The following is a 27,309-nucleotide window of genomic DNA, read 5'->3' on the forward strand; positions in this document are numbered from 1 at the left end:
AGTGAATGGGTACATGTCCGTACATGTCCAGACATGGAGGCTGTTTTATCCAGCCAAGGCAGTTTTATCCAACCGAGGTTGCTTTATCCAGTCGAGGCCGTTTTATCCAACCGAGGCAGTCTATCCAGGCAAGGCCGTTTTATCCAACCGAGGCAGTCTATCCAGGCAAGGCCGTTTTATCCAACCAAGGTTGTTTTATCCAGTCGAGGCCGTTTTATCCAACCAAGGTTGTTTTATCCAGTCGAGGCCGTTTTATCCAACCAAGGTTGTTTTATCCAGTCGAGGCCGTTTTATCCAACCAAGGTTGTTTTATCCAGTCGAGGCCGTTTTATCCAACCAAGGTTGTTTTATCCAGTCGAGGCCGTTTTATCCAACCGAGGTTGTTTTATCCAGCCGAGCCCGTTTTATCCAACCAAGGTTGTTTTATCCAGCCGAGGCCGTTTTATCCAACCGAGGTTGTTTTATCCAGCCGAGGCCGTTTTATCCAACCAAGGTTGTTTTATCCAGCCGAGCCCGTTTTATCCAACCAAGGTTGTTTTATCCAGCCGAGGCCGTTTTATCCAACTGAGCCCTTCCAATTGTCCTCTGGGTCATTTTGACCCGACACAGTGTTGACCCTCCCGCTGTCCCCACTACAGCAGTGAAAACAATCACCTCCATGATATTATGCAACTTCAAATTTGATGACTTGTCCTAGACTGACCCCAGTAGTACAAAAGTGAATGGGTACATGTTCAGACATGTGGAGCAGTGAAAACAATCCCCTCTAGGATATTATTCAACTTGAAATTTGATGACCTGTCCTAGACTGACCCCAGTAGTTCAAAAGTGAAATGAGTACATGTCCGTACATGTCCAGACATGTGGAGCAGTGAAAACAATCACCTCCATGATATTATGCAACTTGACATTTGATGACTTGCCCTAGACTGACCCCAATATTACAAAAGTGAAATGTTGCCTTTATTCATGTATCCGTGTAAGCTGTAGGAAACAACAGATACTAATATTGTCATGGGTACATGTCCGTACATGTCCAGAGAAGTCCGTACATGTCCGGACATGTGGTCTTGTCCAAGGTGCTGAAGCCATGACTGTGCGTTTCACTGCTGAACAGGTTCTAGAACAGATTTTTTCAAATGTCCAGCAAGCCGACTCTGATTCTGAAGAGGAAGTGGAGGATGTGTCAGAAGATGAAGATGGGGAGGAATACAACCCAGAGCACGATGCATCATCTTCAGAAGAAGAAGAAGAAGAAATCCCTCAAGCTGAAAGAGAGACTTTCCTGTAAAAAAAACGGCAAAATCAAATGGTCCTCAGTAGCATATCACAACCAGGGCAGGATGGCAGAGCATAAGGGCCTGGAGATGACCCCAGGACTCACAACGTATGCCGTTTCCAATGCCCATGACATGGCCTCGACATTCTACCTGTTCATCACACCGGCAATAGAAAATATCATCCTGGACATGACAAATCTGGAGGGTTTTCGAAAATATGGAGACAGCTGGAAAGGGATGGATGAGACTGACCTGCATGCCTACATAGCGCTGCTAATCTTAGCAGGTGTATACAGGTCCCGAGGTGAGGCTGCAGCTAGTCTATGGGATGCAGAGAGTGGAAGGGCGATTTTCCGTGCCGCCATGCCACTCAAACTCTTTCACACTTACTCAAGACTGCTACGATTTGATGACCATGAGTCAAGACCTGCAAGACGTGCGACAGACAAACTGGCAGCCATAAGAGAGGTCTGGGACAAGTCGGTGGAGCGGCTGCCAGTCCTCTACAACCCAGGGCCTGACGTGACAGTAGATGAGCAACTGGTTCCATTCAGAGGTAATATATATATATATATAATAAAAGTGATTTTCCACTACTGACTTCTGTGGCTGTTTCTGTGTGACACCGATACTAATAATTACCCATGATGATAATACTCTTCTTGCCAAAGGTCGTTGTCCTTTCCGGCAGTATATACCCAGCAAGCCAGCAAAATATGGGATCAAGTCACGGGTGGCCTGCAACGCCAAATCCAGCTACGCTTGGAAGATGCAAGTCAACACCGGGAAGCTGACCAGTGGAGGCCCAGAGAAGAACCAGGGGATGCGGGTTATGCTTGATGTGACAGAGGGACTGAGGGGTCACAATGTCACATGTGACAATTTATTGATGGCAGCTCCTGAAGAGGAACGTCACCATGGTTGGCACAGTTCGAAAGAACAAGCCTGAGCTCCCCCCTGCACTGCTTGCGTCAAAGGAAAGAGAGTTCTCATCAAAGTTTGCCTTCACACCCACCACCACTCTAGTTTCCTACCTCCCAAAGAAAAACAAGAATGTGTTACTTCTGAGCATACTGCACACAGAGGCTGAAATTAACCATTGCCAGGACAGGAAGCCAGCCATGATCCTAGACTACAACTGCAACAAAGGAGGTGTGGACAACCTAGATAAGGTGATTGGAACACACAGCTGCAGAAGAATGAATGCCCGCTGGCCCCTGGTCATCTTCTACAACATCATTGATGTTTCCTCCTACAATGCCTTTGTGATATGGAGAGAGATCAACCCTAGCTGGATGCCTCGTAAGCGCAACAAGAGGAGGGTGTTCCTGGAGCAGCTGGGAAAGGCACTTGTAACTCCATTCATCGAAAGAAGGGAGCGTCTCCCCCGCACAGACGCATCTGCAGCAGTTGTGAACGCTGTTCAGAGGGCCAGATCTCATGATCAACCTGAGGAGCCACTAGCCACTGCCCCAGCCACTGCCCCAGCTGGGGCAAGTAAGAGGAAGAGGTGTCAGATCTGCCCACCAAAGAAGGACTCTAAAACACATACTGTGTGCTGCAGGTGTAAGAAATCTGCAAAGGCTGGGCACATGCATACTGTCACACATGTGCTCATTGGGGATTTAGTCAAGGCGGGTCAGTTTGACCCGGAGCACACAGGGTGTATACAGAATATGAGGACAACGGGAGGGTTAAAACGTGATCCTAACCATGAAGTGCATAGTACAGGGGCTTGCGAAAGTATTCTCCCCCTTGGCATTTTTAATATGATGTTGCCTTACAACCTGGAATTAAAATAGATTTTTTGGGGGTTTGTATCATTTGATTTACACAACATGCCTACCACTTTGAAGATGCAAAATATTTTTTATTGTGAAACAAAAAAGAAATAACAAAAAATTGAAAACTTGAGCATGCATAACTATTCACCCCCCAAAGTCAATACTTTGTAGAGCCACCTTTTGCAGCAATTACAGATGCAAGACTCTTGTGGCATGTCTCTATAAGCTTGGCACATCTAGCCACTGGGATTTTTGCCCATTCTTCAAGGCAAAACTGCTCCAGCTCCTTCAAGTTGGATGGGTTCCGCTGGTATACAGCAATCTTTAAGTCATACCACAGATTCTCAATTGGATTGAGGTCTGGGCTTTGACTAGGCCATTCCAAGACATTTAAATGTTTCCCCTTTAACCACTCGAGTGTTGCTTAAGCAGTATGCTTAGGGTCATTGTCCTGCTGGAAGGTGAACTTCTGTCCTAGTCTCAAATCTCTTGAAGACTGAAACAGGTTTCCCTCAAGAATTTCCCTGTATTTAGCGCCATCCATCATTCCTTCAATTCTGACCAGTTTCCCAGTCCCTGTCGATGAAAAACATACCCACAGCATGATGCTGCCACCACTATGCTTCACTGTGGGGATGGTGTTCTCGGGGTGATGGGAGGTATTGGGTTTGCGCCAGACATGGCATTTTCTTTGATTGCCAAAAAGCTCAAAATTAGTCTCATCTAACCAGAGTACCTTCTTCCATATGTTTGGGGAGTCTACCCCATGCCTTTTAAGCAATGTTTTTTCTGGCCACTCTTCCATAAAGCCCAGCTCTGTGGAGTGTATGGCTTAAAGTGGTCCTATGGACAGATACTCTAATCTCCGCTGTGGAGCTTTGCAGCTCATTCAGGGTTATCTTTGGTCTCTTTGTTGCCTCTTTGATTAATGCCCTCTTTGCCTGGTCTGTCAGTTTTGGTGGGCGGCCATCTCGTGGCAGGTTTGTTGTGGTGCCATATTCTTTACAGTTTTTAATAATGGATTTAATGGTGCTCCGTTGGATTTTCAAAGTATCGGATATTTTTAGTAACTCAACCCTGATCTGTACTTCTCCACAACTTTGTCCCTGACCTCTGGAGAGCTCCTTGGTCTTCATAGTGTCGCTTGCTTGGTGGTGCCCCTTGCTTAGTGGTGTTGCAGACTCTGGGGCCTTTCAGAACAGGTGTATATATATACTGAGATCATGTGACAGATTATGTGACACTTAGATTGCACACAGGTGGACTTTATTTAACTAATTATGTGACTTCTGAAGGTAGTTGGTTGCACCAGATCTTATTTAGGGGCTTCATAGAAAATGGGTGAATACATATGCACGCACCACTTTTCCGTTTTAAATATTTTGAAACAAGTAATTTTTTTCATTTCGTTTCACCAATTTGGACAGTTTTGTGTATGTCCATTCCATGAAATCCAAATAAAAATCCATTTAAATTATAGGTTGTACTGCAACAAAAAACAAAAAACATCAAGGGGGTGAATACTTTTACAAGGCACTGTAATTATGATAAAACATGGGCTTAAAAATTAAGTTTAGTAATAATTTAATATCTGAAAAATGTAATAACTGGACAAATCTTAAGGGGCACGTGCCCCACATGACACCTGTGCTCGAGACACTATTATTATTTTAGAGTCATTTTACCTGACTTTCCCCAGATTCACCCTTGGAATAAACAAATGATGTTGACTTAAAGCTCATTTCTAGCATTATGACAAAAATGCACTGGCAATGGCTGATTCCTGGTGCAGACTGATCAGGTAATCAATCGCTGGACAACAAAGGAAAAAGGAAAAGCAGGAAGAAAACAGGAAGCAGAGCCAAGCAGCTGGCACTGCATGCTGCATTGCAAATGAATAAAAAAAATGTATTGATTGGGTCATTGATTAGGATTTGACTTGGCTGAGACTGAGGCTTTTAATTCAACCTGGCACACAGTAGGCCGATGTCTCTTTAAGACATGTTAATTGATGTAATTACCATTAAACAAGAAATTATCTTGCTGAAGTGGAAAACACAGTGGTGCACACCCAAGATTGCACTTCAACCTAGCAAGGACAAAGGAAAATGGATAAAACTAGCCTAATCTTTGGTGTAATTATCTTTGGCTCTATTCAATTAGTTTCTGCTTTGAGAGCAGACAGTCTTCACTGCAATTGTATTTGCAGTCGGTTCATTCTGTCATAATATAAGCATATTGCAGATAGATATCAGTATGTTCAAGGTCATTGAACTAATTGAATTTTACTGGACAAAAATATATTGTTCAATTTCAATGTGTTGTGGACACACAGACAAGCCACATAAACGATCGTCATTAGGGACATTACGTGACCAGATGTTAATAACTTCAGTAATGATACCGCTCACTTTCCCCAAGATGTTACTTCCTTTCACTTCTCATCTCTTTTTTATGGTCACACTGAGAAATGTGAGTGACACGAGCAGAATGCAGTATGGAGTGGATTGCATTTAATAATGCTGCCAATCTCAGTCATCTATCTGGTTCCTTTTCATGGATACAGCACGTGACAGTATATTGAAAAAAATACCTCAGTAAAACTGAAGGACAGCTCAACAGAGACTGGCGCTCCAGACTCAATGCCACAGTGGTCTTTACTTTCTTATCACAAAAGACGAGCAGATACGCATTAAGGAAGTACACACACAAAGAAAGTTAAGTGAAAATGAACTATTGGTTTGGACACAGTACTAATTGTGCTGTCATAGTGGAGGGAAAAAGCTTAGTGATAATGCTAGCTAACCACAGCCATGCAATATAACACCTTGTTTATCATTGTGCTGATCTTCTCTGTGAAAGAATGGGCTAAATTCAAACAACAGGCAGGGGGAAGTGATTTGAGCCCTGGGACTTTTATACTCTTATACTCTTACTCTTATCACCTAGGGAAAGCCTGGGATGGGTGTCATCATGAGAGTTTATGAGTTTGCCCTCTTTGGCCCTGATAAGACACTCTCACATGCTGACCCCACCACTCACGCACGTGCGTCCACGTGCGCCATCGCACGCATGTTGATTTTGTCCACCCACACCAGACGCGATCAGGACACATGGGTTGAAATATCAAAACGAACTCTGAACCAAATATATTAATTTGGGGACAGGTTGAAAAGCATTAAAGATCTATGGAAATTTAGCTAGCTAGCTTGCTGTTGCTAGCTAACTTGTCCAGGGATATAAACATTGTGTTATTATTTTTCCTGAAATGCACAAGTTCCTCTACTCCGACAATGAGTAATCTCTTCTCCTTCAGGTATCTTCTTCTTCTTTGGACTTTATATGGCGGTTAGCAACCAGCTTCAAGGTGCATTACCACCACCAACTGGACTGGAGTGTGGACCTCAGTTCATCTTTCAACGTGGGTATATGCTCCTAAAAACCAATGAGGAGATGGGAGACGCGGGACTTGCAACGCATCAAGCTTCACAAATATAACCAAGTTCTATTTTAGTGCCTGGCTATGCAGACACTTGTTGATCACCTGACCTCAACCCAATTGAGACGGTCGGGATGAGTTGGACTGCAGAGTGAAGGAAAAGCAGCCAACAAGTGCTCAGCATATGTGGGAACTCCATCAAGTCTGTTGGAAAATAATTCCAGGTGAAGCTTGTTGAGAGAATGCCAAGAGTGTGCAAAGCTGTCATCAAGGCAAAGGGTGGCTACTTTGAAGAATCTCATATAAAATATATTTGGACTTGTTTAACATTTGTTTGGTTACCACATTATTCCATATGTGTTATTTCATAGTTTTGATGTCTTCACTATTATTCTACAATGAAGAAAATGTAAAAAAATAAAGAAACCTTTTGACTGGTACTGTATATATTTCTAGATATAGGACAAACATTTCAACGCCTTGTTTTTTTACTGTCTTTTTTTGCCATTTATGAATGTGTTATTCAATGCGTTCCTCTGTGTAACGCCCTGGCCATAGAGAGGGTTTTTTGTTCTCTATTTTTGGTTAGGCCAGGGTGTGACATGGGTGGGCGTTCTATGTTCCGTTATCTATGTTGGTGTATTTCTTTGTTTCGGCCGTGTATGGCTCTCAATCAGGAACAGCTGTAGATCGTTGTTGCTGATTGAGAGTCATACATAGGCAGCCTGTTTTTCCTTTGGGGTTTGTGGGTGAATGTTTTCTGTTTAGTTTTACAACCTGACAGAACTGTTGCTGGTCGTTTTTGGTTTATTTTGTAAGTGTTCATTTAGTCCATTAAAGTCTTTCAAGATGAACACATCCTCCGCTGCACCTTGGTCTCATTTTGACGACGGCCATTACAGATTCACCCACCATAAACGGACCAAGCAGCGTGAGAGGAAGGAGCAGAGGGTTCAGGATTCCTGGACGTGGGAGGAATTACTGGACGGAAAGGGACCATGGAGTCAAGCTGGGGAATATCGCCGCCCGAAAGAGGAGCTGGAGGCAACGAAAGCTGAGAGGCGGTGGTATGAGGCAAGGGAGCGCAACAGGCATGAGAGGCAGCCCCCCCCAAAAAAATTTGGGGGGCACACGGGAAGTGTGGCAGAGCCAGGATGGAATTCTGGCCAACTTCCCGTGCTTACAGGAGGCAGCGTAGTACTGGTCAGGCACCGTGTTATGCGGTAAAGCGCACGGTGTCCCCAGTACGTGTTGATAGCCCGGAGCGCTACATGCCAGCCCCCCGCAAGTGCCATGCGAGAGTGGGCATCGAGCCAGGACGGATTGTCCCAGCTCAGTGGGTCTGGTCTCCAGTGAACTGTTTCGGTCCAGGCTATCCTGCGGCGGCTCTGCGCACTGTGTCTCCAGGGCGCTGGGAGGGCTCAGTTTGTCCTATGCCTGCGCTCCACCCGTGCTGGGCTAGAGTGGCCATTCAGCCTGGAGTAGGGGTGTCAAGCCTACGCACCAGAACTCCAGTGCTCCCCCACAGCCCAGTCTATCCTGTGCCTCCTCCTCGGACCAGGCCTCCAGTGGGTCTCCCCATCCTGGTCTATCCTGTGCCTTCTCCTCGGACCAGGCTTCCAGTGGGTCTCCCCATCCTGGTCTATCCTGTGCCTCCTCCTCGGACCAGGCCTCCAATGGGTCTCCCCATCCTGGTCTATCCTGTGCCTCCTCCTCGGACCAGGCCTCCAATGGGTCTCCCCATCCTGGTCTATCCTGTGCCTCCTCCTCAGACCAGGCCTCCAGTGGGTCTCCCCAGTCTGGAGCAGCCAGAGCCGCCCGCCAGTCCGGAGCCGCCAGATTCACCCGCCTGTCCGGAGCCGCCAGAGTCGCCCGCCTGTCCGGAGCCGCCAGAGTTGCCCGCCTGTCCAGAGCCGCCAGAGTCGCCCGCCTGTCCGGAGCCGCCAGAGTCGCCCGCCTGTCCGGAGCCGCCAGAGTCGCCCGCCTGTCCGGAGCCGTCAGAGTCGCCCGCCTGTCCGGAGCCGCCAGAGTCGCCCGCCAGTCCGGAGCCGCCAGAGCCGCCCGCCAGTCCGGAGCAGCCAGAGCCGCCCGCCAGTCCGGAGCCGCCAGAGCCGCCCGCCTGTCCGGAGCCGCCCGCCAGTAGGGCGCAGCCAGAGTCGCCCGCCAGTCCTCTGGCGCAGCCAGGGGCACCACCTAAGTGGGCCAAGCCGAAGGTGGAGCGGGGCCCACGTCCCGCACCAGAGCCACCGCCGTAAGGAAGACACACCTGGACCCTCCCCTTTAGAGTCAGGTTTTGCGGCCGGAGTCCGCACCTTTGGGGGGGGGGTACTGTAACGCCCTGGCCATAGAGAGGGTTTTTTGTTCTCTATTTTTGGTTAGGCCAGGGTGTGACATGGGTGGGCGTTCTATGTTCCGTTTTCTATGTTGGTGTATTTCTTTGTTTCGGCCGTGTATGCCTATGTATGTCATACATAGGCAGCCTGTTTTTCCTTTGGGGTTTGTGGGTGAATGTTTTCTGTTTAGTTTTACAACCTGACAGAACTGTTGCTGGTCATTTTTGGTTTATTTTGTAAGTGTTCATTTAGTCCATTAAAGTCTTTCAAGATGAACACATCCTCCGCTGCACCTTGGTCTCATTTTGACGACGGCCGTTATACTCGGGGCTAAAGTAGTAAAGGCCAAATTCAATATTTTAACAAACATTTTTATTAAATATTTTTGGCTTGCCTAACATGCTGACAAAAATGGCAGTTTAATTAAAAACTAGCCGTATTCCAATCTTCTCGATTCACCATTCTTAATTTCTAGATAATCAGGAATACAGCGACATATTCCATCCCTTGATTAAGGTACTTTTTCCAAGCCATACACCTCACCGGACTCTGGCTGCCCTCATTCTCGCATAGGATTGTGCTGACTAGAGAGACTAAATTAACATAAGTCGTATATGGAATGTTGCACATTTGAATGAAAGGTTAACTAAGGTTAACTAAAAAAGTATTTGATTTTTTCCAGGCCTCAAAAGTTGTCTGTTAATGTGGTTAAGCATTTTTGTGGACTTGGAACATCCAAAATTCGAACATCCAAATTTGTTTTTATTTTAAAAAGTGTGATTTTGAGAGGTTTTTTTTGCCTAGAAAAACAGAAAACTGTATTTCAAATCAAATCAAATTGTATGTTACATGTACTGAATACAACAGGTGTAGACCTTACTGTGAAATGCTTTCTTACAAGCCTTTAACCAACAATGCAGTTCAAGAAATAGAGTTAATAAAATATTTACTAAATAAACTAAAGAAAAGAAATGTAATCAATCAAGAAGTAACACAAGAAATGTACATAACAATAACGAGTCTATATACAGGGGGTACCGATACTGATCAATGTGCGGGGGTACAGGTTAGTCGAGGTAATTTGTAAAGTGACTATGCATAGATCACAAACAGCGAGTGTGCCGGGGGGGCAATGTAAATAGTCCAGGTGGCCATTTGATTACTTTTTCAGCAGTCTTATGGCTTGGGGGTAGAAGCTGTTAAGGAGCCTTTTGGTCTTAGACTTGGCGCTCCGGTACCGCTTGCCGCGCGGTAACAGAGAGAACAGTCTATGACTTGGGTGAGTCTTTGACAATTTTTTGGGCCTTCCTCTGACCCGCCTAGTGTATAGGTCCTGTATGTCAGGAAGCTTGATCCCAGTGATGTTGGGGTTGTTGTGCTGGCACCACTTTGCCAGGTGTCTGACCTCCTCCCTATTGGCTGTCTCATTGTTGTCGTTGTCGGTGACGCAACCTATAGGGACAAAACACAATCGGAGTTAGACAAACAGGAAAAACATTTTTATAGGGCACTGACTATTGTCACGACTTCCGCAGAAGTCGGTCCCTCTCCTTGTTCGGGTGGCGTTCGGCGGTCGACGTCAACGCCTTCTAGCCATCGCCGATCCACTTTCATTTTCCATTTGTTTTGTCCTTGTCTTACACACCTGGTTTAAATCCCCAATTACTTGTTCATTATTTAACCCTCTGTTCCACCATGTTTGTTTGTGAGTGATTGTTTATTGTATTGCGGTCCGTAATTGTGGCCTTGTATTTATTTATTTATTGACATGTATGTTGATTATTTGTTTGAGAAAAATTGCAACATTACTCATCTCTGCTGTCTTGCGCCTGACTCATCCACACCAGCTACACACAGATGCATTACAGAATCACTCACCGCCAAATGGAGTCAGCAGACGCCCTCCCTGTGGCGGTAGAGGAGCGCGTCCAGCAGCACACGACCATGTTGCAACTTCTTACAGCAGACCCCTCTGTCCACCCCTCTTTCACCCGGTCCCAGCGGGATTCGGCTCGCGCTCCCGAGGGAGTATGATGGGATGGCTGCAGGATGCCAGGGGTTCCTACTCCAGCTGGAACTCTACCTGGCGACCGTCCATCCGGCACCTTCGGGACATGAGAGCATGTCCGCCCTCGTCTCCTGCCTCTCAGGCAAAGCCCTGGAGTGGGCCAACGCCATATGGAGTGAAGGAGATGCGGCGTTGGACCATTACGCAGAGTTCACCCGCCGCTTTCGGGCAGTTTTTGACCACCCGCCTGAGGGCCGAGCAGCGGGTGAATGTCTGTTCCACGTGAGGCAAGGGACGAGGAGCGCACAGGATTTCGCTTTGGACTTCCAGACCCTGGCCGCCAGCGCGGCATGGAACAACAGGGCCCTGATCGATCACTACTGGTGCAGTCTGCGCGAGGACGTCCGTCGGGAGTTGGCTGCCGAGACACCACCCTCATGTTGGACCATCTGGTGGACCTGTCCATCCGGCTGGACAACCTGCTGGCTACCCGCGGATCGGAGCCGGTCAGTTCCATTCCCCAGCACCTCCGCTCCGACGCCCATAGAGCTGGGAGGTGCTGCGCATAGGGCGACCGGAGGAGGGGCCATTCCCTGCACCATCTGTGGCTGCAGAGGGCACACTGCTGGTCGGTGCTGGGGGGGTTCCTCAGGGAATCGAGGCACCCCAGGTGAGTCGGCACCAGGCTCACCCAGAGCCCCCTGTTGCTCACATGTATGTGTTTATTACATTTCCTGAGTTTCCCCTGCATTCCCAGCATAAGGCGCTCGTAGATTCAGGTGCAGCTGGGAATTTTATTGACTGTTCATTTGCCCATAGTTTAGGGATCCCCCTTGTTCCTGTGGATATGCCCTTCCCTGTGCACGCCCTAGATAGTTGACTATTAGGGGCAGGGCTGATTAGGGTGGCCACCGCTCCACTAGACATGGTTACGCAGGAGGGTCACAAGGAGATTCTCCTGCGTTTCCCGTGGTGCTGGGCCTACTCTGGTTGGCCTGTCATGACCCCACTATTTCGTGGCAACAGAGGGCTCTCAAGGGGTGGTCACGAAAGTGCTCAGGGAGGTGTGTAGGGGTTTCCATCGGTGCGACTATGGTGGAAAGTCCAGACCAGGTCTCCACCGTGCGCATCCTCTCAGAATATGCCGATTTGGCTCTCGCCTTCAGAAGGCGATTCAATTACCACCCCATCGATGGGGGGATTGTGCGATAAATCTCCTGGTAGACGCAGCACTTCCCAGGAGTCACGTGTATCCTCTGTCACAGGAGGAGACGGTGGCTATGGAAACATATGTCTCCGAATCCCTGGGGCAGGGATACATTCGGACCTCCGCTTCACCTGCCTCCTCGAGTTTCTTTTTTGTGAAGAAGGATGGAGGTCTGCGCCCGTGTATTGACTATCGGGGTATCAATCAGATCACGGTGACGTACAGCTACCCGCTGCCTCTCATCGCCAGTGCGATCGAGTCAATGCACGGGGCGCGCTTATCACAAAATTGGATCTCAGGAGCGCTTACAACCTGGTGCGTATCCGGGAGGGGGACGAGTGGAAGACAGCATTTAGTACCACCTCAGGGCACTATGAGTACCTCGTCATGCCGTACGGGTTGATGAATGCTCCGTCAGTCTTCCAGGCCTTTGTTGACAAGATTTTCCGGGGACACACGCGCGGCGCATGTGTCCCTGGTGCGCAAGGTGCTTGGTCGCCTGTTGAAGCATGACCTGTACGTCAAGGCTGAGAAATGTCTATTCTTCCAACAGTCCGTCTCCTTCCTAGGGTATCGCATTTCCACATCAGGGGTAGAGACGGAGAGTGACCGCATTTCAGCCGTGCGTAATTGGTCGACTCCCACCACGGTAAAGGAAGTGCAGCGGTTCCTAGGGTTTGCCAACTACTACCGGTGGTTTATCCGGGGCTTTGGTCAGGTAGCGGCTCCCATTACCTCACTGCTGAAGGGGGGACCTGTGCGACTGCAGTGGTCGGCTGAGGCGGACAGGGCTTTTGGTCACCTGAGGGCTCTGTTTACCTCGGCTCCTGTGCTGGCCCATCCGGATCCCTCTTTGGCGTTCATAGTGGAGGTGGACACGTCCGAGGCTGGGATAGGAGCCGTGCTCTCTCAGCACTCGGGTACGCCACCGAAGCACCGCCCCTGTGCCTTCTTTTCAAAGAAGCTCAGCCCGGCAGAGCAAAAGTATGATGTGGGGGACCGGGAGCTGTTGGCTGTCATCAAGGCTCTGAAGGCGTGGAGACATTGGCTTGAGGGGGCGAGACACCCTTTTATCATCTGGACTGACCACCTCAATCTGGAGTATATCTGGGCAGCGAGGAGACTGAACCCTCGCCAGGCAAGGTGGGCCATGTTTTTTACCCGTTTTGTGTTCACCCTGTCCTACCAACCAGGTTCCCAGAACGCAAAGGCAGATGCGCTGTCCCGGATGTATGACACAGAGGAGCAGTCCATGGATCACACTCCCATACTCCCGGCCTCTTGCCTGGTGGCACCGGTAGTGTGGGAGCTAGATGCGGACATCGAGCGGGCGTTACGTACAGCGCCCACTCCTCTCCAGTGTCCAGCTGGGCGTCTGTACATTCCGTGTGCTGTCCGCAACCGGTTGATCTATTGGGCCCACACGTCACCCTCCTCTGGTCATCCTGGCATCGGTAGGACAGTGCGCTGTCTTAGTGGGAAGTACTGGTGGTCCACCTTGGCCAAGGACGTGAGGGTTTATGTTTCCTCCTGCTCGGTGTACGCCCAGTGCAAGGCTCCCAGGCTCCTGCCCAAAGGGAAGTTACAACCCCTACCTGTTCCACAACGGCCGTGGTCGCACCTGTCGGTGGACTTCCTGACGGATCTTCCTCCCTCACAGGGCAACACCACGATCCTGGTCGTTGTGGATCGGTTTTCTAAGTCCTGCCGTCTCTTCCCTTTGCCCGGTCTCCCTATGGCCCTACAGACTGCAGAGGCCCTGTTCACTCACGTCTTCCGGCACTACGGGGTGCCTGAGGACATAGTCTCTGATCGGGGTCCCCAGTTCACGGCCAGGGTATGGAGGGCGTTCATGGAACGTCTGGGGGTCTCGGTCAGCCTCACCTCAGGTTTTCACCCCGAGAATAACGTGCAGGTGGAGAGAGTAAACCAGGATGTGGGTAGGTTTCTGCGGTCATATTGCTAGGACCGGCTGGGGGAGTGGGCGGCATTCATCCGCTGGGCAGAGATGGCCCAAAACTCACTCCGCCACTCCTCCACTAACCTCTCCCCCTTCCAGTGCGTACTGGGGTATCAGCCGGTTCTGGCACCTTGGCACCCAGAGCCAGATCGAGGCTTCTGCAGTGGACAAATGGTTTAAGCACTCGAAGGAGACCTGGGACGCCGCTCATGTGCACCTGCAACTGGCCGTGAGGCGGCAGAAGGCGAGCGCCAACCTCCACTGCAGTGAGGCCAGTGCGAACACTGGGGGACCGGGTCTGGCTCTCGACCTGAAACTTGCACCTCCGCCTGCCCGGCCGGAAGCTGGGCCCGCAGTTTGTGGGGCCATGCAAAGTCCTGAGGAGACTGAACGAAGTATGCTACAGGTTACAGCTTCCCCCAGATTACCGTATTAATCCCTCGTTCCATGTGTCTCTCCTCAGCCCGGTGGTGGCTGGTCCACTCCAGTAGTCTGAGGTGCGGGAGGTTCCTCCGCCCCCTCTGGACATCTTTGAGCCATCCTGGACTCGAGGCGTCGGGCGAGGGGCCTTCAGTACCACGTGGAGAGGGAGGGGTACGGTCCGGAGGAGAGATGCTGGGTGCCGGTGGAGGACGTCTTGGAACCTTCTTTGCTGCGGGAGTTCCACAGTCTCCATCCGGATCGCCCTGCGCCTCATCCTCCGGGTCGTCCCCGAGGTCGGTGTCGGCGCGCTGCTGGAGCCATGTGTCAAGGGGGGGTACTGTCATGACTTCCACCAAAGTCGGTCCCTCTCCTTGTTTGGGCGGCGTTCGGCGGTCGAAGTCACCGGCCTTCTAGCCATCGCCGATCCACTTTTAATTTTCCATTTGTTTTGCCCTTGTCTTACACACCTGGTTTAAATCTCCAATTACTTGTTCATTATTTAACCCTCTGTTCCACCATGTTTGTTTGTGAGTGACTGTTTATTGCGTTGCAGTCCGTAATTGTGGCCTTGTATTAATTGACGTGTATGTTGATTATTTGTTTGAGTAAAATTGCAACATTACTCATATCTGCTGTCCTGCCCCTGACTCATCCACACCAGCTACACACAGATGCATTACAACTATGTAGAAACCTAATATTCCACAACTTACTTTGTAATTTCAATGATCGGTATCACCTCACTCTGGGGCTCGCCCGGGCAACCCCCTGAACTCCCCCAGTCCATTGCCCTAACCACTGCTACCGTGTATCAACCTTTTTGCTTTTGATAATAAACAAATGTATTTACAGGGTTACTTATTCGTTTTTTAGAGTACAACATTTTCTTAAATAACTCAAATTCATATTCGACCAATATACGCAATAGGCTATATATCAATCAATTTAAAGAATCCTCTTTTCTGGTGTTTCGTAAATGTTTCATTGTGCTCCTCAATTTTAAAAGTGTGGATCACAAGTGCTAACAATGAAAATAGTTCATGGGTGGTACTGGGTGGTACTGCTGGGTCATTTGGTTTTATTAGTGCATGTGCATATTGAGAGCAAGTGTGCATAGCAGTGGTCACAGTAAATTGATCAGTTCTGATTTACAAACAATACAATCCCTACAGAAAGAGTGGACTCGTGATACGGTGACAGCAAACAGATGCAATTCACATTATTCACAGAAGCTGTGAAATAAAACCATGATGAATGGCTAAACACAGATGTGCACACACCCATACTCACAAACACAAACACACGCAAGCACACACACACACATGTACACGTACACGTACACACACACACACGCGCGCTTGCGCGCACACACACGCACATGCACGCACGCACACAGACATACACTCATGCTTTCAACCTTATTTCTATGAACCTAAGCCTAAGCAGAAAGGGAAAGGCTCTTTCTATCTCTTTTGCAGTCACTGGATGCATAGCTAGCTGCTGCCCAGCATTCATCCCCCAGAAAAAAGCTATATTCTGGCTTAGCATTGATAGGAAACTCTTTCACTCTGTTCTGTTCTCCCCTGGGCTTTCACTTCATCTCCACGTCCTGCATGGTCCATGAAACACTCACAATCTGTTAATGTCATAAAATACGGGCCAGGGTTATAAATCATTGAGGGAGCTGGACTGGAGAAGGGAGTTCAGCCAGGGCACCTCACTCTGGGGCTCGCCCGGGCAACCCCCTGAACTCCCCCAGTCCATTGCCCTAACCACTACTACCGTGTGTACCCAATCAAAGCCCCTCTGTGGCAATGATCAAAGAGGGGTGCTGGGAGAAGGAGCGAAGTAGAGGGGGAGAAGAGAGAGGTAAAGGGCATGTTTGAGGGCACGGAAGGGTGAGCTAATTTTGGCTCTAATGAGGAGACGTGGCAGGGTGAGAGAGAGCTCCTGCCCACTTACCCACGGCTGGGAGCCCACAGACGCGAGCTAGGCAGTGTGTGTGTGTGTGTGTGTGTGTGTGTGTGTGTGTGTGTGTGTGTGTGTGTGTGTGTGTGTGTGTGTGTGTGTGTGTGTGTGTGTGTGTGTGTGTGTGTTAGTGTAGAGAGAGAGAGAGAAATAAATATGTTTTCTACTCAGTGAGATTGTGTATGAACAGTACACAGTACTGTCCATTTATAACTCTATTGCTGTGATTACGTGTATGCATGTGCATGTTTGACCGAGTCTCCGTGTTGTACTTCTGTGTGCATGTGGACAGCACATGCATGTGTATTTGCGCAGCCAGTATGTTTGTGTATATGTGTGTGTGTATTGTGGCTATTGTGTGTTTATGAGCTCCTGTGGTGGCAGAGATCTCATACTCCAGCCGTGCTCTCCCACCCACGCCTGTTTGCATGGTGGAGATCTCTGATAAACCTTGCCCACCCACCCGCTTCACTAATATGTAGGGGGAAATAGTGTATGCACTGCAATACAGAGCATTGGAATCAACCATTTATCCTGTGATGTGCTTGGTACAGAGTGGAAAAGCAATAAAAGCAGGTAGCATTTCTGTTGCTGGCCTTTGCCACTTTGCAAGCTGTTGCAGCCCAACTGAAATTATAGGCTACAGTTGGTTGCAATATATTGTTGTCCTGATTTACCGCTCAGAACGCCTTTCGTAGGGACACTTTCTGTCCTCCGGAGCATATACAGTACTGCCTATGCCTTGAGGGCAATACAGTCACACAAATATCCATTAAGTGGATATTTCAAGTTATAATGTACAAAAGTGACACCTAGTGCATCTGGCAATGTATACAAAATAATATATGGTATACAATAATTGCTACAATCTAAAATAATAATACCTTTAAGTGGAATACACCCATTATCCAGCCTTGTAGAATGCATTTGAACCCATGACTGTTTCCTGTTTACCTTGCTCTCTCAAAAAGCTATTCACAACAACACACTTAGAAACATAATGAGTGTTAGGCGTTCTATTCCTTCTCTCAGAGGATAGCTTTTCAGAGGCGTAGCTACATATGCAGAGAGCGACGTTTGCCCTGGTAAACAAATCAATAAAACACATTTTCTTTTGGTCAATTGTTAATTAAACTGTAGTTTTCATTACAATTAAAAAGTTACTGAAGTGCATAATATTACACATAGTCATATTTCACTGATGGTCCTCAGGGGCAATTAAAAGAGGAAGGGATGATTAACATTTTCAAATTGTTCTCTAATTTGTATCTGCCTTGCGCAATCATTTAAGCAAGGTATGCTTTGGCGAAACCCTTACCTGGTTAATGATACCCTTGTTGATGGGTAAGACTGCAGGGCGAAGAGAGGGAGGCTGTTCAGAGACTACACGGTTGTCTTAGCAATTATGTAAATAGAATCCGTATTAATTTTGTGTACTGTACATGTTTGGGTACTTTCTTAGTTACCTTATGAAAGACCCCCAAGACCAGAAAAACAGTAGGGACTATGTCACTGCACACTGAGACTTCAACCCATTTTAACTCAATGTGTTCTCCTTCGGCAGCGCAGTAAGTAATGACGGATCCATACTGACTTGCACTACTTTGGGGTTTTCAATCAATTCTCTGATGCAGAGACCCATTTCCCAAACATGGCAGCACAGCACCACCAAGGTGACTCATCATGTTATTGGTTGTTGGTTCTGTACTGTAGATCCGCCACAGAGTCAATACAGGTCATTTGTAAAGTATGCGGACCCCTTCACTTTTTCCACATTTTGTTACGTTACAGCCTTATTCTAAAATTGATTACATTTGTTTTTTTCCTCATCAATCTACACACAATACCCCATAATGAAAAACCAAAAACAGGTTTATTAGAAATGTTTGCAAATTTATAAAAGATAAACAAAATAAATACATAAATATATGTATATAAGGTCCCACAGTTGATAGTGCATGTCAGAGCAAAACCCAAGCCATGAGGTGGACGGAATTGTCCGTAGAGATCCGAGACAGGATTGTGTCGAGGCACAGTTCTGGGGAAGGGTACCAAAACATTTCTGCAGCATTGAAGGTCGCCAAGAACACAGCGGCCTCCATCATTCTGAAATTGAAGAAGTTTGGAACCACCAAGATTCCTCATAGACCTGGCCACCCGGCCAAACTAAGCAATTGGGGGAGAAGGGCCATGTTCAGGGAGGTGACCAAGAACTCAAAGGTCACTCTGAAAGAGCTCCAGAGTTCCTCTATGGAGATGGGAGAACCTTCCATAAGGACAACCATCTCTGCAGATCTCCACCAATCAGGCCTTTATCGTAGAGTGGCCAGACGGAAGCCACTCCTCAGTAAAAGGCCCATGACAGCCCGCTTGGAGTTTGCCAAAAGGATCCTAAAGGACTCAGACCACGAGAAACAAGATTCTCTGGTCTGATGAATCCAAGTGTCACCTCTGGAGGAAACCTGGCACCATCCCTACGGTGAAGCATGGTGTTGGCAGCATCATGCTGTAGGGATGTTTTTCAGCGGCAGGGACTGGGAGACTAGTCCTTAATGAAAACCTGCTCCAGAGCACTCAGGACCTCAAACTAGGGTGAAGGTTCACCTTTCAACAATACAACGACCCTAAGCACCCAGCTAAGACAACGCAGGAGTGGCATTGGGACACGTCTCTGAAAGTCCTTGAATGGCCCAGCCAGAGCTCTCTGGAGAGACCTGAAAATAACTGTGTAGCGACACTCCCCATCCAACCTGACAGCGCTTGAGAGGATATGTAGAGAAGAATGGGAGAAACCCCCCAAATACAGGTGTGCCAAGCTTGTAGTGTTTAATTGTTATCAAAGGTCCTTCAACATAGTACTGAGTAAAGGGTCTGAATACTTATGTAAATGAGATATTTCTGTTTTAAATTTTGTATACATTTGCTAAAATTGATCAAAACCTGTTTTTGCTTCGTTATTATGGGTTATTGTGTGTATATTGATGAGGGGGGAAAAAAACGATTTAATCTATTTTAGAATAAGGCTGTATCGTAACAAAATGTGGAAAAAGTGAAGGGGTCTGAATACTTTCTGAATGTACTGTTTGTTACTGAAAACAGACGTCTGACCCGGCCTATCCCCTTGTGTCCGGCTCTGAGAGGGATGCCTCCAATATTGGTCTTCATGAAGTCTCTTCCGGCCGTGGGCTTGACTGTGATTGGAAGGGGGATGAGTGAGGGAGGAGTGGCGGACAGAGGAGGGGGATGGAGATGGGGAGATGGTGGGTCAAGGCGTAACGTGGCTGTTGTTCACCGGTTGGGGTCACAGTGAGATGTATCACTATGACAGATGCTTCTCCTGGAAATGCATCACTGTGCATTGGTTGGCTGCTGAGCTCTCAGCATCGGTTGGAAGACTTCCTGCTTGGAATTCCAATGCTCCCTCCACTGTCAACATACATTTTTCCGACTCTCTGCACAGCGTGAAAAGAAAGAACACAAGAGGGTATTTCTGTCTCCTTGCCTGTTCGTGTTTCGACAAACTCAGCCATCTTGTAGACACACGTCTGTTCCTAGCTAACTAATTCAGAGTTCCGCTAAAGCTGTATTTGCCCAATGAGTTTACTCTGGATTCCCAATTCTCTGAGTTGGAGACTATTTGCTCGATCTGCCTTTTTATTTATTCTACTCTCCAAACAGAGTCTGTTTGGGCGGGATCCAAATATAACACAGAGGACAGAGGGTTCAGCGGTTTTAATTGAGCAGTTACACAAATTAATACAGCAGCCGCAGAATCATTGTGGGTAGAATAATGCAGGTAGTGCTGCTCTGTTTGTATGCCTTAGTCATTGGCTTAGAAAAAAGCGACAGCTATAAACAAACAAACCATTTGATTACATAATGGCTTATGCAACACCTCACAAATAGTCTCCCAATACCCGGAGAAAACCATATCAGCATCTGTTCTAATTATTCAAGTGGACTGCAGAGGGAACTTTTTCTCCTTCACAAAGTTCATTGAAGAACCAACTGTCCATTATATTACACATTATATTATACTGTTCTTAGAAAGTCTTTCAAATAAGTTGGAAAAACTGACTGGCCATGAATACATTGGTTCCTTATCGCTGTTCAGTAGTGATGTTGAGGTACTTTTAAAACAAATATACAGCTCTATATTTGTACAGAAAATATACATGCTGCATTGTCTTTCTAAAAAAGCTAAGATTCTTTTGAGATGACCATATACTCGCTGCCTGCACTGCAACATTGGGCACCACATCAAACTCACCAGACCATGACAGCAGATCCCGTTGGTACTGTAATGGCTTTACTTTCTTTCTCTTATTTTCCACTTAAAACTTGATGTGAAAATAATTACTTAAACCGATTATGGAGTCACTAAAGGGAAGTCCTTGGGTCAGGGACACAGGGATTTCCTTAGTATCCTTGGTACGGGACTGGTCTGGGATCAGATTTGTATCCAGTAACATCATTGAGCACAGATACAGTATGCCAGAAAGTCACAGTTTCCTTGGGGGTTACCTTGCAGCATGCAAAATGGTTGAGCAAAATGTTTGAGCAATTCTGTTCATTCAGTCTTGCAAAGTGGGTAAACCATAGAAAGCAAAGCAGTTACTAGTCTCTAGTGTAATGTTGTGCTTTTTAGTGGTGTAAATTGTGTGCAATACCCCTGAGGGCTTCACTTGAAACACGTGTTTACTTCAAAGTAAAAATCCTAAATTGGCTTTTGAAGAAAACATTTCTGTCATTGGGCGGGGACAGGTTGGTTGCTTAACCAAGTGTCCTCATCAAATTCCGAAGTGCTGCCAATCTTCTTAGCAGCTTAGTGCTCCTCTGCTTCGCCCAGCATGAACATAGATTTAAATCAGGTTATCCACAAGGGGGGCTGCCCAAACAATAATAACGTGGAGATCTTAAATATGCTAATCACGCACGGCTGCTTGTGGAAGAGTTGAGGATTAAGCTCTTTTCACCAGCTTAATGTAGCCTATCAGTGTCTGAGGAGTTATAATTAATGTACTATCTTACATGGGGATCATTTTGAGTTTAGCTATCGATTTCGGTTTACCTGAAACCTTGCTGGTGGAGTGAGTGAGCAGACACATTTAACCATGCAGCTGGCAAGCTCTTTGTTGCTGGACAGTATTAACAATCAAAGTTCCACTTGCCTTAACAGCTGGTCCAATGTCATCCAATGATGAATTAATTTGGATTTAATCATGTTTGCTCCCAGGAGACATCACCATGAGTAGTTTGATTTTCTAGTGGTCATTTGTAGCTCAGTTGGTAGAGCATGGTGCTTGCAATGCCAGGATTCCCAGGACCACCTATAGGTAAAATGTGTGCATGCATGACTGTAAGTCGCTTTGGATATAAGCGCCTGATTAACAACATATATTATATGTAATATTACTATGCCAAAAAGTGAATTATGGAAGATAATGTAGGCTATACCTTTGGGGGTTGGTTCTGCTACTAAAGATAGACTCAGCAATATGACATCATCATACACAGCGGGATGACTTCCTGCTTATAAAAATGACAATCTGACAAGACTGCCACTGCTGACTGTTTCCAATGTGTTCATGGCTCGAAGGAGAATGTGAATTGTGGAAGAATCACTGGTGGGATCCCTGACATATTTTGGGTTCTGTTGGTATTGATGTCTGAAGCCTATGCTAAATTCCTACAGGATTCATATAGGACTTTTTTGCAAGGGTTTCCCTCTGTGTATATCGGGCTGTGTTTACACAGGCAGCCTAATTCTGATCTTTTATCAGTAATTGGTCTTTTGACCAATCAGATTAGCTCTGAAAGAGAGCTGGTGAGAAAATATCTGTTGTGATTGGTCAAAAGACCAAGTAGTGGGATGCCTGTGTAAACGCAGCCATGCTGTCAAATTGCTCCACCTTTAAACCCATAGAATTTTCTTCTGAAGGCCATACTAGTTAACATGGATCAATATCTATATCTGACATCGACATATGATGATACTTGTCCACACATTTGATCTGGCTAGCTTTAAACTCACTTAGCATCGCATGATTTACTATATAGCATTACAATGTAGTTATCAATCAGTGTAAATAACACATAATGCAGTATGAGTGAACACCACCACAAGCTTCCACTTGGTGACCAGAACTCTCATTGACTTGGAAGGGGAAGGGATATGGTAATAGAGCACGTCTACATATGGGCCAATCTCTCTCTCATACTAAATGGAGTCCTTTGAGTGTGTTCTTCCATAGTCAAGGTCATTGTTTACTGACAGTGCTTTTACACATCTAAAACACTTCCTCTGAAAAGTTGAAAGTGTATTCTATAGACTTTGCCTGCTAATAACTTCTCGGCTTTTACAATGGGTTCCACAATCAAAGACATTGATTGATGTGGTTGTCCCGACTTCGAGGGCAGAGAGAAGCTGCAGTTTACTTTGTTGGGTAAAAACATTTAAGAAAGCAGGCAGGTTGCATCAAAAATCACACAATCGATGCACTGCCCACTTGAAGAAGTCCATTCCGGTTTATTGTTTACTTTGCAGTAATGCATTAAAGCGTGCGCATATGAAAAAGTGTTTATGCATGTTCAATTTCTCTTCAGGTTTATCATCACAGTATTGCATTGCATTATTCAAGAGGACAGATCTGCTGATAACAATAAGCTGATTGTTTATTCTCTGTTGTTCTGCTGCGTTTTCAAAACAGTTTCAATATGCAAATCAAAACAGACTGTGACCTTATGAATCACACTCTTTGCATATTTTACAATTGTCCATGGAAAGAGACACACTTTTATATTTTGTTGGGGGAAATAGGGTGGGGTCAACCAGGTATGCCACCCATGTAAGGCAAGTAATCACTCCTCTGTTGCTATACATCTTCAGCTGCTAGGAACAACTTTATACCAACATTAAGTGTCTCAGGTGGATGCTCTTGTGAAACGTGATAGGTTATTTTCTTCTCTGATGCATCTTACATTTTCTAATAGTAGACTGTGTTTCAAAGCAAATCAGATCACAGCTCCTCCCTTCCTATAGGCAGAAAATCAAAAAGGAAGTACCCGTGCAAAGGTCTATTCAACGCTGGTCTGACCAATCAGAATCCATGCTTCAAGATTGTTTTGATCACGCGGACTGGGATGTGTTCCGGGTAGGCTCTGAGAATAACATTGATGTATGTACGGACACAGTGACTGAGTTCATCAGGAAGTGTATAGCGGATGTTGTTCCTATTGTGACTATTAAAACTTACCCAAACCAGAAACCATGGATTGATGGCAGCATTCGCGCTAAATTGAAAGCGCGATCCACCGCATTTAACCATGGCAAGGTGACTGGGAATATGGTTGAATACAAACAGTGTAGTTATTCCCTCCGTAAGGCAATGAAGCAGGCAAAATGTCAGTACAGACACAAAGTGGAGTCGCAATTCAACTGCTCAGACACAACACATATGTGGCAGGGTCTACAGACAATCACAGACTACAAAAGGAGAACCAGCCACGTCACAGACACCGACATCTTGCTTCCAGACAAACTTTGCCTGCTTTGAGGATAATACAGTGCCACCAATGCGGCCAGCTACCAAGGACTGTGGGCTCTCCTTCTCCGTGGCTAATGTGAGTAAGACATTTAAACGTGTTAACCCTCGCAATGCTGCAGTCTATTTTACTGTATTTTAGTCAAAGCCACTCCGACATTGCTCGTCCTAATATTTATATGTTTCTTCATATTATTTTACTTTTAGATTCGTGTGTATTGTTGGGAATTGTTAGATATTACTGCATTGTTGGAGCTAGGAACACAAGTATTTCACTACAGCCACAATAGCATCTGATAAATGTGTATGCGACCAATAACATTTGATTTGATGTCTTGAATAAATTGCTCACACAGTCTTACAGTTCATCTGTGTGGCTTAATGAAGATTTACTTAAAAGATTACACATGAAATGTATCTTCAGTCATCATCTCTGCGAGCTTGAGACAAAGCTTAGAGCACTTTCACTTGTTGTGTGTGTGAGTGTATGAACGTGTGGATGTGTGTGTGTGTCCGTACATGGGTGTAAGTGTGTGTGGTCTAGCTTGATCCCATTTGCAGCCACTCTCTCAATGACAGAGATTTCCACGCCACAGATCCCTGACCAGTGCGCTACTGATGCTCATTTAATTGAATTACACTTAGCCAACAACAAATAAGTAGGCAGAGGAGATCCACTCTAATCACATTAGAGCAGGGGGAGATTGGCCGTGTGATCCAGTGATTTGGCCGCACACGGCTGGGCAGCCCTTCACCAATAACATTCAGGCCTGCTGTTGGTTGTTTATGAGATTAAGCTGTCATTCGGCCATCACTCACATTTAAGACCCCTATCTCTCCTGTCTCTATTACAGACCCTAACTGTCAAGGGGAGAGGGGCTGGTGCGGACGTCAGTTGGTGTGACATGGGTTAAGAATGCTGAGTCCACAACATGGGCCCTGACCGGGCTGAGAGAGAGGAAAAACACCAATGGGAGTTGAAGCAATGTTGCAGTTAGCACTTTGGTCTGTACCCATACTTTATAGCCCCTGAATGGGCCATTCCCAACCTGGCCCCCCAAACGCTGCAAGCGAAATCTACCTAATACATCAGCAAAGCTACCACCTCGCCCTAGACTGACAAAACACCACTACAAGTGGAAGCTGGTAGGCCTACCTATGCAGCAGCTAGTACTAGCAGCCTCCCAGTCCAGACAGTCCTCACGGCCTGGGCCGGCAATGACAGTAGCCTTGCTCCGCCTCTTCTTCCTCCCTTTGAGAATAGTGACAGTTCCTCTATTGAGAGTGCTGCCGTCCTTCTCCTCCTCCTCTTCTCCCAGAAAACCAAGCTGATGACTGCCAGATGCCCAGCAGCGCTCATGAGAGCCACCCTCTGTCTGTGAACACTGGTAAGCCTACGAGTGATGAGACGGATAGCCCTGACAGCGTGGAGTCAGAGTTCCAGTGTGTAATATAAATAGGCTACCAGCTAATACTGTATATACTGTAGCTATAGATAGGCTAGTAGTCTAGACTACATTGTCTGCATAATGAAACAATCCCTAGTAAGCTATTGTTTTGAAAGTGGACTGATTTATATTATTTGACAATAAATAGGGCAGACTGGTTTTACGCAGCACACATTTTCTATCCAAGCTGCGAGAGAGCGCGAGGACTGCTAAGTTAGACTATTGGCCAACAGGACAGTTGCATATACTAAAAATACTGTAAATTGGTTTCTGATTACTGATCACTGCTCGGCCTCCGACTGCAAGGCACTACAGAGGGTAGTGCGTACGGCCCAGTACATCACCGGGGCCAAGCTTCCTGCCATCCAGGACCTCTATACCAGGCGGTGTCAGAGGAAGGCCCTAAAAATTGTCAAAGACTCCAGCCACCCTAATCATAGACTGTTCTCTCTGCTACACCATGGCAAGCGGTACCGGAGCGCCAAGTCTAGGTCCAAGAGGCTTCTAAACAGCTTCTAAACTCCTGAACATCTAATCAAATGGCTACCCAGACTATTTCCATTCCCCCCCCCACACTGCTGCTACTCTGTTATTATCTATGCATTGCCACTTTAATAACTCTGCCTACATGTATATAAATGCCTCAATTACCTTGACACCGGTGCCTGCCGCACATTGACTCTTTACTGGTACCCCCTGTATATATTGTTATTTGCTGCTGCTCTTTAATTATTTGTTATACTTATCTCTTACTTTTTTGGGGGTATTTTCTTAAAACTGCGTTGTTGGTTAAGGGCTCGTAAGTAAGCATTTCACTGTAAGGTTTAAACCTGTTGTATTTGGCGCAAGTGACAAATACATTTCATTTGATTTGATTAGTATGCTGTTACGTCGAAATTCATTTTGCAATCTGCAATGTTTGAATTTCCCACTTTAATTACTGAATGTCACTGATGTAGAGAGGTCTAGGCAGGAGGCAGTCGCAGGTTTAGAACTACTGAATTCATTTATGCACCATAGAACAAAGTGGGACGGAACCCAAATGCTGTTGTGCTCAATATATCTTCATAAACAAAAATGCACAGGGTGAACCCAAAGTGCAAAATATAAAGTACTCAGGAAATAGTATTAGAGATTCCTCTCAGGGAAACAAGTAACATCTATAATGGCCGACAAAGACAAATGGCAGAGGGAGTATAGAGTGAAAGAGTTGGGATTGGAACCAGGTGTTTGTGTAATGATGACGAGACATGTCCGGTTTTGATGAGTGAAGGGTGTTTGCCAGCAGTAGGTTCGGCAGCAGCTAGAAGGCCGGCAACACCGAAAGTCTGAGCTGGATGGGAGGGGGAGCCAACGCGAAGGCTGGTGTGACACTGAACAAGTAAATACATTATTGCCACCAGCCAGCATCTAAATAGCAGCATTGCGACATGATAGGCCTATAGCTTCATGAAACATAAACGTTAGGCTTGACATGAGAAAATGACAACCAAATAAAAACAAACATGTATCCATTAAAGCAAAGCTATAGGCTACTACAAGCATCAGCACCACATAATCTGATAGCCTATCGAAAGGCAGCCGCATAGACATCACAAATTCAGAACCATGGACAGTGATTGGTAGTCTCTACTTTGTGAGTGGCTGATGCATTAGATTCGTTTTTTCTTAGGGGTGGGGGGAGGATCAAGAGAAACTGCGCTACGCTAGTGACTTTCACTCGTGTGTGTGTGTGTTTGTGTGTATGTGTGTGAGTGCATGAACGTGTGTATGCGTCTGTGTGTGTGTATTTGTGTGTGTGTGTGTGTGTGTGTGTGTGTGTGTGTGTGTGTGTGTGTGTGTGTGTGTGTGTGTGTGTGTGAGTGAGTGCATGAACGTGTATGCTTCTGTGTGTGTGCGTCTGTGAATGTGTTTG

At 46.6% G+C, this 27,309-nt stretch overlaps 1 pseudogene; it reads left to right on the forward strand.

Annotated features, from left to right (window-relative positions):
* The first annotated feature begins 1,343 nt into the window (after window positions 1–1,343).
* On the forward strand, window positions 1,344–25,402 carry LOC115160275 (piggyBac transposable element-derived protein 4-like; annotated as a pseudogene).
* The last annotated feature ends 1,907 nt before the right edge of the window (window positions 25,403–27,309 follow it).

This window comes from Salmo trutta, chromosome 23, assembly GCF_901001165.1.
Source record: "Salmo trutta chromosome 23, fSalTru1.1, whole genome shotgun sequence".
Taxonomy (NCBI): domain Eukaryota; kingdom Metazoa; phylum Chordata; class Actinopteri; order Salmoniformes; family Salmonidae; genus Salmo; species Salmo trutta.